This window comes from Pelodiscus sinensis, chromosome 21 (genome assembly GCF_049634645.1).
Source record: "Pelodiscus sinensis isolate JC-2024 chromosome 21, ASM4963464v1, whole genome shotgun sequence".
Lineage (NCBI taxonomy): Eukaryota > Metazoa > Chordata > Testudines > Trionychidae > Pelodiscus > Pelodiscus sinensis.
Window position 1 is genome coordinate 3190898 of NC_134731.1, and position 11843 is coordinate 3202740.

Here is an 11843-nt window from a genome sequence, read left to right on the forward strand (position 1 = left end):
CACTAATTACTGTGAGGCACAATACCAGGGAAGTGCCATGCGCCTGTACGTGGGGGCGAGTGTTGGCGTTTCTCATAGATTGATGAGAATCTTTGAGTCTGTGTAGGGCTTGGAAGGCGGGTTCTCCCCAGGAGCTGACGGGGATGGGAAGAGGCTCAAAAACATGTTGAACCTACATACGCTGCTCTACCCTCCTATTCGTGGTGTTAGGCTGCTGTTGTGCAACTGACACCTGGTACAGGAAATCCTCTCCAGCAGCTACACAGCTACAGCGCTCCACAAATGTAGCTTGTGCCGATAGCGTGCCCGGCCGCCTCTCACGCTGTTTGTACAATAGTGCCACATGGGGGGTGCTAAAATCCGAAGGCCAGCCGCCTTCCCCATGGCGACACCCACGTGGCAACTGCAGGATATCTGCCCCCATCTTGCTGTTTGTGCATCTTCCACTGACAATAGTGTAGACAGCGCCCTGGGATCTGCACATGCCCGGATCAGTCCCACCCCCCCCCCCCCGCCGCTTCCCCTGACCCGCTCCGCTGCCCCCGACCCCTCCCGGCCACCCCTGCTTCCTGCCGGCTGGTTCTCCTCTTCCCGATCTCCCCCTGGCCAGCTGCGTTGCCCCCGACCCCCTTTTCCAGCCAGCCCTGCCCCCCTTCCCAGCCGGCCCCTCCTTCCCATCAAGAGTGTCCGGTATTTTTTTCTAAACCTACCTGGTAACCCTAGCCACGGCCACAGCCGCAACTTCCCTTCTGTCAGGCCACTGTCTCCATGTCTGTCTGCAGACCACAGAGGCCCATCTCACTGCTGAGGAAGCCAGCTCCTGGGACCCTGTGTGGCAGATGGACGAGCGGCCAAAGGCCCTGAGATCTGGTTAATTATGGGTTATACTCAGGAGCTGGGCTGCTTCTCTACACCTCTTGCTTCAGCAAAGCTGGCCTGAAAAATCTCACAACTCTCCCTCATTCTGGTGCTTCCTGCTGCCAGTCACGCCGCGGGGACCCCTCTGCCCAGGGCAGGGAGCATTTCTGGGACCAGCCGCAGCTACGAAACTGCAAACTCCTGCAAGAGGTGGAGAAGCCGCTGCCTCTGTTCCAGCCTCCCAAAGAGTCTCAGCCCCGGAGGTGACCGTTCCCGCGGAGGGCAATGCTGCTCGTACAGTCCAAACTGGGTTTGGTCCGGTTTATTTCAGGAGCCCAGCTCCCAGCACTCAGCTGCAGGAAGCCACTGCCCTGGTTCCCCGTAGAGCCGGGTCCAAGGCAGGCCCTGCTGCTGGCCAGTGAACACCTGGCTCCGAGAGTGGGCTTGGGCCAAGAGAGCAGCAAAGTGGTAACACGCACGGCTGAGAATCGCAGCCTCCCGGGCATGTCGGAGCAGTGATTCGCAAGGGCTGAGCTGCGGGCTTTCCAGGAGGTGGGTGTGAATGGTCAACTGGTCACCTTCCTGGGTGAGGCTTACCGGTTCCGTTAACCGGGGGGGCTGGAGTAGCTCCCCACCTCCCACAGACGGGGGCCTGCTCCCACCCCACAGGGCCAGCTCCAGGCAGGGGCTCTCCTTCCGATCGGAGCAGCCCCTGCCCGCGGTGGGCCCAACCCAGCCTGCTCTGCCCAGTCCGGGGCAGGAGGGGCTCTCCAACCCGGCCGCCTCCCATTTCATGGGCCAACCAAACAGGATTTTACAGCCCTAGCCCGTGGTGTTGCCAGGTGTCCGGGTTTGAACCGGACCGTCTGCTATTTGAGCTTTCTGTCCGGGAAACAAATTGAGAAATTACCGGACGTAGAAATGTCGGGTATTTTCTAATTACAAAAGTTATATTATTATCCTGAGGATCCGTACGTAGTTGCATCCTGCCTGGCTGGTAGATGTGCTCCCGCTGAGTGAGTGTGTCTACCAGCCAGGCAGTACGCAGCTACGCAGTAGAGAGGGGGCCGGGGCCGGGGCGGGATGGAATCCCTGGGGCTGGACTCGCCCGTGCGCCCCACTGGGACCATGCGCAGGATGGGCAGTGCCCCGGGATCTGCATGAGCCTGGGCCAGCCCTGCTCTCCACCGGCCACTCCCCCCCCCCCCCCCCCCCCCCGCCCGGCTGGCCCCACTCCTCCCAACCCCCTCCTGGCCAGCCCTGTTCCCCCCCAACCTCCAATCTCCCCCAGCCAGCCCCGCTCCCCCTCATGTCCTCCCAACCAGTCCTGGTGCCCCCCCCATCCCGTTCTAAGACCACATGTGTCCAGTATTTTTTTGAAATGCATCTGGTAACCCTGCTACCCCGGCCGCCCTCTGTGTGGGAGTCTCCTCTGTGTGGCAAACCAGAATTGTTCCCTTCCCTGCAGCGGAGGGCTGGTCTTGTGGGGGACACACGCCTGGAGTCATCCTTGGGCAGGGACTTTGGACAAAGCATTTCTCCACTCTCTACCTGCATTCCTAATCCACCGCTTCTCAGGGGCCCTGGCTTGCCTGGATCTGGCCCCCGAGGCTTGGGGCTGCCCATGCTGTCGCTCCAGCCCCCGCCCACCGCTGTCGCCCCACAGGGCTGGAGCACACACAATCTACTAGGCTGGGCCCCCCTACGCTCTGGTGTGGGTGGGGAGGGTCTTTCTCCTCAGCTGGGGACCACGTCACTGAGGGGGGGTTGTTTTGCTTTGGGGTTTTGGCTTCTCACTTGTGTGTGGCTCCTGACTGAGTTTTCGGTGGGTCAGCGGCCCCTGACCCGAGAGAGGTTCCTCCCCCCGCTGTGCTGGGTGCCCTTTCCTCCCGCCTTTGCCTTGTCTTATTGGATGTAAGCTGTTTGGGACAAGGCTGTTCCTTGCTATGGGTTTGTATAGCCCCTCCCACTCTGTCCCCGCTGCCCGCTGGCCCCTGCAGACTTCTCCCGTAGGACGCAGGGGACTCCGGGAGGGGTTCTGGGCCGCGGCGCAAGGCAGAATTGTGCAGAAATTCATGTACGGGGAGGATTTCTCACCCCCCTTCCCCTCCCCAGAAATGAAGTTCTGCTTGGTGCCATGGGGGGCCACTGGATTTGGCAGAACCCAGCTCACACACAGAAAAGAGAGCTGAGGGGAGTGTGTGGGGCAGGGGGCCTAGAGGGTTCCCAGCATGCCCTGCGGGAAGGAGAGGGCCGTGCACAGGATATTCCTTGCACACCTGGGGCCCAGGAAAAGGTTTTTCTTCCTCCGGATCACTGAGCTCCGGGGAGAGGAACGGGGAGGCGTCTGGCCACGGGGGGGCCCAGCTGGGCGCTGGGGCAAAAGGACGGGGGCAGAGAAGTAGGAATTGGGCTGTCGTAGGGGTTTCGTTAACTCTAACCTGGGGGAAATGCTGATGTGTCTGTACCGTTACCCCGACTTACGGCCAGGTCGTTGGAAATGATTTACCACAGTAACTGCCCCCGGGGTTCCGGAGCGTTCCTCTGACACATCAAACTTGTGAACTTTTTCGGCATTTGAAAACGCTGCGTGCGGAACGTTGGCTCTTGTGGGGCAGGCTTTGGAAGGATTTGGGCCCAATGCCCCCCGGCGCAAAAGAGTGACTACCCCAGGCCCGGCTGGTTCAGCAATAGCAGTGCGTCCCTGGGGCACAGGAATTCCCGCTCGGGGCTCTGCTGGAGGTGGACGTTCGAAAGCAAAGGGAGCGGCTTGGAGCTGGATTTTCAAGGCTGGGTGCAATCGCCAGCCTCATTTGCATTTGCAGTTGCCAGGGTTGCTCCTGAACAGGTATTTGCACGTGCAAATAGCAGCTGGGCTGTAAAACTGGCTACTTCAATTACAGTAACCACACATGCAATTGAAGTGCACAGATGTGAGCGGCTGGTCTGCGAGAATCAGCTGATTAGCGCTGGTTCATGTGCATATCGTTATCCAGTGTCCCAGGCTAGTTGACGGCAGGGCTGAGATCTGGATCGGGAGCTCATGGAGGAGCTTGGACACCGTGAACTTTACTGTACTCTGCCAAGCGGCCCTTTGAAGAAATTTCGCAACCCCCTGTTGAGCTGAGATTCCACCCCCTGGCTCTAAAGATGTCACAAGTCTCTTGCTGCCAGAACTCGCTCTCACGCGCTGGGATATGGAGAAGCCCCGAGATGCTGCAGCTGGCGTCAGAATTGTTTTAAGGACACAAATCATTGGACCAGGCAGTTCGTGGCTGCTTAAATTCTGCCACCGTCATCCATGCTTAGGCTGTAATTGCCATCCTGCCCACGGCCAGCGTGCAAATCTTCCCCCAGCTCAGCCGGTCGAGAAGCAAAATGTTTACAGCGTTGAAGCAGACGCACACTGGCTCTTGACCCAAGCTGTTTACCTGACCTTTGGCTGATGCTTTTGCTATGAGTTGTTATAATCCCCGTCAATGGGCAGCTGGCAGAACATAATGGCAGCTGGGGGACCACCCCAGAAATGGGGAGCTGGCGGATTCGGTTTTCAGCAGGGAGTCACTGGGATACAGCCATGCAGCCTCTGCAGACGTGAGAGTAACCCAGGTGCGGAGAACGGACCCTGCACCCGGGCTGAAGCAGCGGTCCCGCCCGCGGCCAGGGCTGGCCCTTGCGTTCCAGGAGGAGATGCTAGGATGGGCTACGTGGATCCACCCACGACGCGATCCGTTCCGCTCCCGCGGCTTCCTGTGCTGGGAACATCTAGACTTGTGAGTGGAGCTCCTCAGCCCTTCCATCGTGACGCCCAGCCCAGCCCTTCGCAGCTCGCCTCCATGACGGTGCCCGGACCCCGTCTGTGCAGGGATCAGAAACGCAGGGCTGGCTCAGATCAGCTGATTCGGGCTTGCAGGGCACCGGCTCCTGGAACCCAAACACCTGTTTAGCTCTGCAGCCCAAGTCAGCTGATCTGGGCCAGCCGCAGCGGTGCCATGGGGCTTTGATCCCTCTGGAGATGGGTCCCCAAAGGGTCGAGAGGCCCAGCTTTGGCTGCTTCTGCCCTGAGTGGCTGGCAGCTGCGTCTGGCTCTGCTTTGCTCCTCCCTGCCAGCATGTTTACAAAGGGCTGTTAGAGCGGCCGGCGGACGGACGGACGGGGGGGGGGGGGGGGGGGGCTGGGATTGTGGATTCTCCCATGTGGTGCCGCTGAGGAGGGGCAGTGTCTGTGAGATGAAAGCTAAGAGCCCCACGGCTTGGTCTGGCTTTGTGGGCTGGGATTCCCCGAAGGAATGGGCTTGGGTTCGGGGCTTGCTTTGGCCCGAGTGACTGACTCCCCAGCTCTGGGCGCTCGCTTTACCCGGAGGCTGCTTCTTTCCGAGCACGTCAGGCCCCTGCTGTTGGGAACCGGACGCGCCAGGGAGCACAGCGCCCGGAGGCCTAAGGGAAGTGACTCTCGGTCTGGCCAATGCGAACCGGGTTGCTCCTGGAACTTTGTGGGACCTGAGTGCTGCTGGGTGTGTATGTCAGACCGCACACGGCTCAGGAGACCGGCGGGGGCGTCTGCGAGAGTGCTGAGCCACCAGTTCCTTCCTGACCCTGCTGCCGTCCGCTGCCGCCCTGGGGCCTGGGAGCTGGAGACCCCCGTTCTGAGCTGACAGCGTGACCACGGCCCATCGGGCCGCTCGTTTATGGCTTTGATCGACACGGCTCCGACTGACTCTGAAGGGGGCGTTTTGCTGGTGGGGTTGGGTCGAGAAGTCGTCCGAGTGAACCCGAAGGGGCGAGTCCATATTCTGCCGAGAGCATCGGAGCCCGCGTTCGACAGGGCCTCGGGCATTCGCGGGGGCTTACGTGTGGGGTCCTAACGCGCTCTGGTTTCTGACTAGAGGACTGGGGCAGCTTCCCGGCGCCTGGATGCGGAGGCGCACGATTGCCAGCGAGCATCGGGACGTGTCTCCGTGCGGGAGCGAAGGGCCGGTTTCTCTGGGCGGGGCTTTTCTCCAGCCCCACGCTCGGCCTCCGGAGGCTGCGCTCACAGAGCTACGAGTCGAGCTTTGCTGGCCCCAGCGTGCAGCCTTGCAGGGCAGTTGTGAAGGTCCCGGCGAGGGGCTGGGGGCTCTGAGCACTGTCTGCAGGAGAAGCTCCCAGAGAGAGCGGCGCCCATGCAGATGTATGGACAGGCACTAGCCAGGCTGCGCCAGGCGGCCACCCAGGAGAGATTCAAACGCCACCATTAGCAGAGTGCCAACAGCGCCCTCAGCTGGCAGCTGTGTTTCTACCGGTGGTGCACATCCACACGTGCCTGCATGCTTGTAACAAAATTGATTCCGCACATGGATGGAAAAATTAGAGCCCACTGGCCGCTGAGAAACAAGGCGGCGGCGGCAGCCCTGAAACAGCCGCCTTCGGAATGAGACCTGCCCACTCAGTTCAGAATCAAGCAGCCAACGGCGCCAGATTCTCATGGGCGCCCCACGTGCCTAATTGTTGGCCTGAGCTCCAGGTCACAGGACAGGCCGGAGGCTTTTCGACACCGAAGAAAATCCTGCTACAGCTTCCGCTTTGCGCCCGTCATACACGAGGCTTTCGGCAGGCGGAGATGGGAGCGCTGAAAGGGGGCGGCGGGAGGGGAGGCCAAAAGCCACCCCCTTCCCGGAGCTTGGCTTTATTAACAAAGGCCTGGTCACATGGTTGCCCCAGCTTGGGCTGCTCCTAAGGTTCCTCCCTGCAGCCTGCTCAGCCCACCCCCTAAATCCTCTCTCCCACCAGAGCCACTCTCCGGGAGACGGAGCTCCCTGGCTCACCATCTTTCCCAGTTGGCTCAGCGCCTGCCAGGGGCGGGTGGGTCTGAAGTAGACTCCGCCCACCTGTCCCCGTGCCCCACCTGAGTGCTGTTTCTAGCTGCCTGGTGGCCCTTGCGGTGTTTATTCCTGGTTCGGCCGGGCTGGAGGCCAATGCCTCGGTTATTTGACTCCCAAACACTAGAATCCAAGGGAGCGGCACAGCCCTAAGGACCCTACAAGGACAAACCAGTCCAGGCGGTTCTCCGCTGAGCAGCCAGCCACAAGCAAACGGAGGTGTGCGGCCGTGGCCCACGCGTGTCCTGCTGCCACAGGCGCAGCTCAGCCCCGGGAAGGGCGACTTCACCCGCAAGCCGGCAAAGGGGCTGGTGATGATCGAAGAGCCAGGGGCTGTGTAAAGTAGCCCGGGAGCTGGGAACAGCTCACCCCTGCCAGCCACGACAGGCCATTTAAGGACTCCTGGCTCGGGGGCTCCATCGGCCCAATGCTCCGCGAGGGCCAGTAGGTCTGGAGTGTGAAGGGGGCGGCGCACTGGAGGAGGGCTCCCTTCTGGGTGCGGGTGCCTGGGGTGGAGAAGACCCGCTCTGTGACGGTGCAGGGTTCGTATTGCCGTAGCCCCTCGGAGTGCTGCTCGCGGACCTGCCCGACCGTAGGCCACAATCTCCCCTCTCGCCGTCGGAGGGTCTCTGGCCGCGGCTCTCGGCTCCAGCAGGTTGGAGCGTAAAGCCAGCAAGTGGGGTACGGATGCAATCGGCCCCTCCTTCCTAGTGTGCTTGGCCTCCTCGAAGGGAACCAGACTTTGCATGTCTGCCCTGCACTTACTGTTTGAACCCAGTGACTCCACGCCCCCCTGTCTAGCCCTGGGGACTAATTGTTAGAGGACGCTTGGTCCAGGGTGCTTGCTCGGGAGACCCAAGTTCAATCCCCTCCTCTGCCACCGACTCCTTCCGTGACGTTGGGCATGTCAATTCATCCCTCCCTGCCTCGGTTTACCATGTGCACAGACAGCCCTCCCTCATCTCAGGGGCTTTGATGCAGCTCAGCACCTTAGCGACTGTGATGTGTGCACTCACTGTGGAGGGGAGGATGCTCCAATACAGCCAGAAAATTCTGTGATTTTTCTCATTTTTTGGTCCTGCGTGTTAGGAAAGGGCGGCCCCTCGGACAAAAGCCCTTGGCTTTGAAGGGCCTGGGCCCCATCTTGGAGAGACTCCCAGACAATCCAGCCCCGCCGGCGAGGGATGCGATTGAGATCTGGCTCCTCCAGACTTTGAACCGAATTATAAACAATCGTTGGGCCGCAAACATCATTCAAACTCCCCTCTCCGCAGCCCATTGAGAATCCCATTGGCACCTTCTCTCAACGCCCGCTGGCGGCCGGGGACCAGCGAATTATTCTCCCTGCCCGGCTTGGCAAGGGGCAGAAATGCTTCTTTCTTCCTGCTGGGGGGCGGGAGGTCAGTGCCGTTCCGAGGCTCGCTCCGCGGGCAGGCAGCCAGCCGCTTTGTTTTCTGACGGGCACCAAGTTGTGGAGGTTTTGGCCCGGAAAGCGCTCGAGCTGTGAATGAAACAACCTCCAATTGTCTGAACGGCCAGGCTGGGGCCTTGTGCTCAGTCTCCGTCCAGGGCTGAGAAGCGTAACTGCCCGTGGACGCCTCTCGGGCACCTGGCTGTAGCAGCTGCCCCCACCCAGGCCGGGGACAGGATCTGAGGGTGAGTCCTCACAACTAGGGATGTAAAATCTCGTTTAGTTAGTTAATTGGTTAAACAAATAAATGGAGGTAGGCTGGGGGGGCGGGGTTGCTTCACAGCTGGGCTAGAGTGCCCCCCCGCCACAGCTGGGCTAGAGTGCCCCCCCGCCACAGCTGGGCTAGAGTGCCCCCCCCCTCATGGACTAGGGCGCCCCCCCCCCCCATGGGCTAGGGCTTCTCCAGCTGGGCTGAGCGCCCCTGCCTGTGGCGCACCGGGCAGGGCCCACCGTGGGCGGGGGCTATTCTGGCCAGGCTGGAAGGCCTTCACCCCCAGCAGGCCCCACAAGGCAGGTGCAGCCCCTGTTCATGGCAGGTGGGGGCTGCTCCAGGCCGGCTGATTAACCCTACCCAGGAAGGCTCACCTGGTAAGGGGGATTCTTTCCAGTCAACCGGTGAGCCATTCACATCCCTGCTTGCACCTCTCCTGCGCCGTAGCAGGGCGGGGCTGTACAGGCCAGCCCTGACCGCTCCTCCTGCCTGGCCCGAGGCTGCCCGGGACCAGCTCCGGGAGGCGGCCGGGTGGCTCCCCAAGGGCAGGGTGAAGTCGAAGCTCTGTTCTCCCTGGTCTTAGAATTCCACCGGGCTGGGTGCAGCCCACGCTCCCTCCCTCCTTCCCTCTGTTCCCGCGCTGGCTGGGCGGGTTGCTGGGCTTCCCTCTGATTTCTGATGCCAGCTGTGAAAAGCTCCAGTGCTCCGACTGCCCCAGGCCGTGCCCCTCGGAGCCGAGCAGCCTGGCCATTGAAAGCCCCGGAGGGCAGCCGTTCGGAACAGGCCAGTGGGCCGGGGAACTGCAGACCAGTTGCTTGTGTGTTTTATCATCTGCCTGGAGCCCTTCCGGGACGCTGCCTTTTCCCAGGGCCCTGGGGGGCGAGAGACCGTCCGCATTGCAATACCCCTGCCCCTGCGGGGGTTCTGGAGCAGGGTAGCCGTGCTGCCGGTTACCTCTGCAATCGCGTCGCTTTCCCAGCCTTCTGGCAAAATGCCCTACGGCCCAGCAGTAAAGTTCTGAACTTTACCCTTCCCCTTTGCCTCCACGGGGCGAGGGCTTCGGCGCCACTCCAGAGGGAGCCACGGACGTGCCAAGGCCCAGCGCGCCCATGGAGGCGGCACGCTCCCTTCTCCTGCCCACGGCCTGGCTTGCTCATGGGAGACGGGTGCGCGCCTCACCTGCTGTATGGAGTCGGGGTTGCACCGGGCTTCCAGCTGGGTGAAATCCCGCACTGGACCTCGCGAGCCGGAGAGTGGGGCGGGGTGGGCCACAATGGTGTCCCACAAACCCAGCCAAGCTGTGTCCCTGGGGCCCTGGCTGGCTCAGGGGACTCAGAGCAGGAGCCCTGGTTCGAATCCAGCCTGGGTCTGTAGGGCCTGCTCCGGCCGGGGGCTACGCTCACGGATCCTACTCTAGTGCCCATGCCCCGGAACCAGCATGAGGAGGCATGATTGGCCCCCGGCCAGTCCCTGTGAAGGGCTGCGGGCTGAAGAGAGGTTCGGCGCTGCTCCGGGCCAGGGCAGAGGTGCACGGGGGGGAAGGGTGGCCCTGGCCCATGGTCCCTGAGTTCCAAAGCTGGATTTTCCTGCCCGCACTGAGAGGAGATGGGCACCTCCCCCCACGAGTCCCCCACTCCGTCCAGGCTGCTCTGGGCACAGAGAAAACAGCGTGGGTGAGAGGGGCCCTGTAAGGCCGCCCAGCCCTTCCCTGGCAGCCGCTAGGGCGGCAGGACAAGAAAGATACCAAAGAGCTGCCCTGGCAGAGGGGGCGCGCGGAGGAACCTGGCTCTGCCACCTCCCTGTTCCTGCCCCTCTCGGGTCCTGGCCTCACTCTGTGGTGACTGTTGGCTTCACTGGTTTTATTGCGTGTCCACAGCCCCAAGGAGCCACGGACAATGGGCCCGCTGCACCGGATGCTGCACAGACAGAGGGAAGGGGCTGCCCCCGCCTGCCTCCACCCTTGCACACGTGGCCCGGGGGGTGCAGCGGGGCGGGGCGGCGTGCAGGAGCCGGGGAGGAGGCCAGGAGTGAGGTCCTTGCTGCTTGGGCTGCATCCGGTGTCAGCTGGGAGGCTCTTCTGCACTGAAGACGGAGCTTCAAGTGGCAGTGGTCAAAGGATGGGCAATAGGCCAGCCTTCGGCTGCCTGCTTCCTCCAAGGAGTGGCGGGCAGGCAGATCGCTCACAGCAACAGCGCGCCTCGAGCACCCGGGGCAATGTATCCCAGCGTGCCCGGGCCTGGAGGAGGGCAGCACAGAACAGCTGGGGGTCATGGCTTTTCTGCAGGTCTGACAGGAGGGAGCCTGCGCTTCTGCGGCCGGATCAGTCCATTGGAAAGGACTCGCGGTGCTGGGGCCGTGCAGCCGAGAGAAGACGCCATCAGCACCTCGCTGGACCAGCCGAGGCCTTGTCTAGACACTTGTTTTTGCACCAGCAGTGCTGCATCAAGGGCCCGCAGACCCCCAGCGCTGAGGCCCTGGCCTGGTTTCAGAAGGGACTCTTACTTATGCAGCTTGCCATGTTTCCACACCAGCATGAGGGTTTTCCCTGCTGCAGCTGCACTTGCTGAAAACTGCAAAGGCCAGGCAAGCCCTGCAGCCAAACTGCGGTGGAGAAAGGTAACGCAGACTGACCCCCGGTGGTCCCTAGTGCTTGCCCCGGCTCTGCCAGTGCATGTTGGGCATACGTCACTTCTCTGAATCTGGTTTAGAACAAAGGAAGTTTTTGTTCCCGCGGCATGCAGCCAACCTGTGGAACTCCTTGCCTGAGGATGTTGCGAAGACCAGAACTTTACCAGGGTTTGAAAAAGAGCTAGATAAATTCATGGAGGACAGGTCCATCAATACTTATTGGCCAGGGTGGGTAGGAATGGTGGCTCTAGCCTTGGAAGGAGTGGGTTTTGCCCACGCAAGCTCGTGATCCTACACATACACTGTTGTGAGTCTTTAAGGTGCCACAGGCCTACTTGTTGGAAATGGGCAACTGGGAAGGGATCACTTGATGGTTCCCTGTTCTGTTCACTCCCTCTGGGGCACCTGGTAGTGGCCACTGTCCGAAGACAGGCCCGGGGGCAAGATGGACCTTTGTCTGACCCAGTCTGGCCACTCGTATGGTCTGTAAAGAGAGCAGGACTCACCTGCCTCGGGACTGCTGCAAGGATGGGCCCCATGCCATCCGCAAAGCACTCTGAGGTGGGGATGTACCATGGCAAATGGTTACCCAGGAAGCATTAACCCACCTGGACCATTAAGCCCCTGCATGCTGGCCCTTCTCCTGAGTCCGTTAACCGGTTCACCAATGCCATGTTAATCCTGAGACACAACTGGGGATCTGCAGTTTCACACGATGCAGGAGTCCTTTCCACTTTGTCCTTTGTTATTGTTGAGCTAAGCTGCTGTCGTGTTCCAGCCCAGAGCTGGCTGCATTTCTGGGGTGGATTCAGAAGCTC